Source organism: Solanum pennellii, chromosome 11 (assembly GCF_001406875.1).
Source record: "Solanum pennellii chromosome 11, SPENNV200".
NCBI lineage: Eukaryota > Viridiplantae > Streptophyta > Magnoliopsida > Solanales > Solanaceae > Solanum > Solanum pennellii.
Window position 1 is genome coordinate 15,550,628 of NC_028647.1, and position 3,012 is coordinate 15,553,639.

The following is a 3,012-nucleotide window of genomic DNA, read 5'->3' on the forward strand; positions in this document are numbered from 1 at the left end:
TTTTAAAACTGAAGAAAAGAACACGACCAAGTATATAGATTTGAAGAGAAAAATGACTGAGCGGCAACGTTAATGACGGAGATGATAGTGACAGCGACTTAAATTAGGCAGGAGAAAAGAATGTATGAAGAAGAAGGGTGTAGATCGCGGCAACAACGGTGGCTGCTTGAGAAAGTGACTGTTACCTTTTTCTTAAGGAAGACGAAAGAGATTTTTTTTTGAAAAAAAATTAAAAAAAAGTCTAAAGATATGTTTTCACGCTCTCATTAGCGGTGAATCACATTCAAAGTGCCATGTAGGCAAAACGTGCTTAAGTGGTATCAATTCAAACTACTAGAGGTGTTCAATAGGTACAAGTCTCAGTTCAGGTGTTCAAATTAAATATGCAGACAACTTTAGGGTGCTGCAGATGACTTAATCGAAAAAAAAAGTTAGCATTTCCAAAATAAATTAAGGACATAAATCAAGATAGTAAATAGCAAGAATTTAGGCCCTTGGCCTAAATGCTTTTTGCTGCTGCTGCGATCAAATTGAACTCCAAAGTCTAATAAATTCCCATTTTTTGTCCTGTGTGACTACTGTTCTTCAAAATGAACTTTCAAAGTCCAAAATCTCTTCGTTTTAGTCCTTTGGTATTGCTGCAACCTGTTATTGTATGAATTGGAATTTTTGTAGTCCAAAATTCCCAATTTTAGTCCCTTTGGGACTACTGCAACTACTGATTTATAAGGTTTTAACCCAATATATCAATTTTCCTTTCATAACTTGGCAAATGTTTGACTCAAAAAGAAGAGAACGCAAGGGAATGGGAAGTCCGAATAGACTCAAACGAGTGAGTTCATGCAAAGAAAATGAGGAAAGAAGGATTAGTAAATGAACGAATTCAGTAATAAACTCAGATACAAAGCTCAAGGATAATCAATTGAACAATTTGTCATTCAACACAATTTAAACAACAAACCATTATTACCAAAGAGCTACTGCCTAACAAACTAGAACTAATCATAATACAAATGAAATTATAACATAAAAGCAATGGGAATCTCATGGTGAATAAAGAGATGATAATCAATTAGTTACTTCATAATAGTTGGTCACCTCATAAATGACATTTAAACAACAATCAACATTGTTGGTACCACATGGCAAAAGGAATAAAATAGATACAAAATTTAGGAAAGGTGTCCCACATTTGTTTTGATATTTAAACACATGGAGTGCTAAAAATGACAATTAAAGAATTAGATTAAAAGTTGCATCTCAAATGTGCATGTAACAAATGCACATATACACAAAGGCAAAGTTAAATTTTGTTAACAAACCGGTTTAACTTCTAAGTAACGTAACTGACAACAGAAAAAATAAATTAAAAACTTAAGGCATAAGTCTCCACATCTAAACTGAATTATGCAAGGATGAGAAACTTATAATGGCTACTACAAGATCAACATGACTCCAAATATCAAACTTCAAATTCATAGGTGCATGTACAAATTATGAGTTAATACTAAAACAAGACATGACTTAAAATCTGGAAATTTAACTTAGGCTAGGAAAAGACTAGACTCTTAGTTTAATCAAATAGAAGTCTAGACAAAAAAATCGAAAAAAAACTTGTTATGTAAGTGGAAAAAAGGTTCTAATCACCTTGAAACAACAGGAAAATGAAACCATGCTAAACAACAGTGAACTAAAAACTTGACAAATATCAACTCACCATTAATTAGAAAGTGATGAATTAAAACTTATCTCCTAATCACAAAACAAAGCTATAACTCAAACAATATTGAGACATATTCATGCAAGAAATAGTAAATTCAGATTGCAGGTGAACATATTGGAAGTTGAACACAAATACAAAAAATAAAAATAAAATGGATATGATTATTCTATATTCACATTAAATCAGGGATTACAAATAGGTTGTTAAACAAACGAAAGGAAGGAAAATAGTTTTCGTGCTTAATCAAGGATAACTTTTAACTATAAGAAAAATATTCAAGTGGTGTTGAATATGAAATTTTAATAAACATTTCACATTAAATCAGAGATAACAAAGAGAAGCTAGATGATGTAATCGATGTGATTTAAGTTGATTAAATAATGGCGAAGTCCCGAACAACCAAAGAGAGGGAACCAAACTTCAACATATTTCCTATATTTTTCACATGGAAATCAAGGCAGGAAACTCAAAAACAGGGAGACAGGCAACAACTAGGAGCCGATAACAATTGGAAATAAGACAGCTTGAAGCAAATTCGCTAACTGGAACTTAAATAGATATGATATAACCAAAATAAACACATTTCAAGCCCACATTGGATCACTTAGCTGGCTATAATGAAACTGAGCACAACATTTTTATACATGTGAAGAGATTAGATGAAGAGATTAAGGTTTTCACTGATAATGAATGGGAAAGTACAACTCCAAATTTGAAATTTTGTTACAACTTAGATTGATGAGACAATCAAGAGAAACTAAGTACTTTCGAAAGCTTTCCAAATCAAAATGAATGCAAGCTACATACTACAACCTAAAAGCTAGAAATGCTTGAACACAAAAACACAACTCTAATGCCATTCAACACTGATCAAACTTATTCTAAGACGATAGAAAAATGCTGAAATTAAATTAACAGAGAGGAAGGCATAAGGAAGGCAAAAACTGCTAAATACTAATCAACCTAAAATGCTGAATCTATACAAACTTAGCTACCACATTGCAACAACAAGCAAGGAAAACAAATGTGAAAATACAAGGAAACGTAGAAGGGAAATTACCTGATCTTGAGCAGTGAACCGGGACAACGAGTTGTGAAGATGATTTCTCCACCTCTTTCAATTGCAACAACCACAAAGCCACAAAAATTTCAACTATTGAACCAAGATTTTCCAAACCTTTTGGGGTACTCTCCCGATTCAAAAAACCTCCTCCCCCTAAACAGTGAGTGAAGAGGGTTTATAAAGGAAAGATTTCTATGTCGAAATTTGGGGGGGGGGGGGGGGGGGG

The 3,012-nt window shown here is 33.1% G+C and overlaps 1 long non-coding RNA gene across 1 annotated transcript in view; it reads right to left on the minus strand.

The window, feature by feature from the left end:
- Positions 1 to 248: 248 nt before the first annotated feature.
- The window catches only part of LOC107003082, a 3,380-nt gene continuing 616 nt past the window's right edge, over positions 249 to 3,012 (minus strand). The window contains exon 2 of the long non-coding RNA XR_001454606.2: positions 249 to 2,939. This is a non-coding gene — a long non-coding RNA (uncharacterized LOC107003082). The remainder of the gene's footprint in view (positions 2,940 to 3,012) is intronic.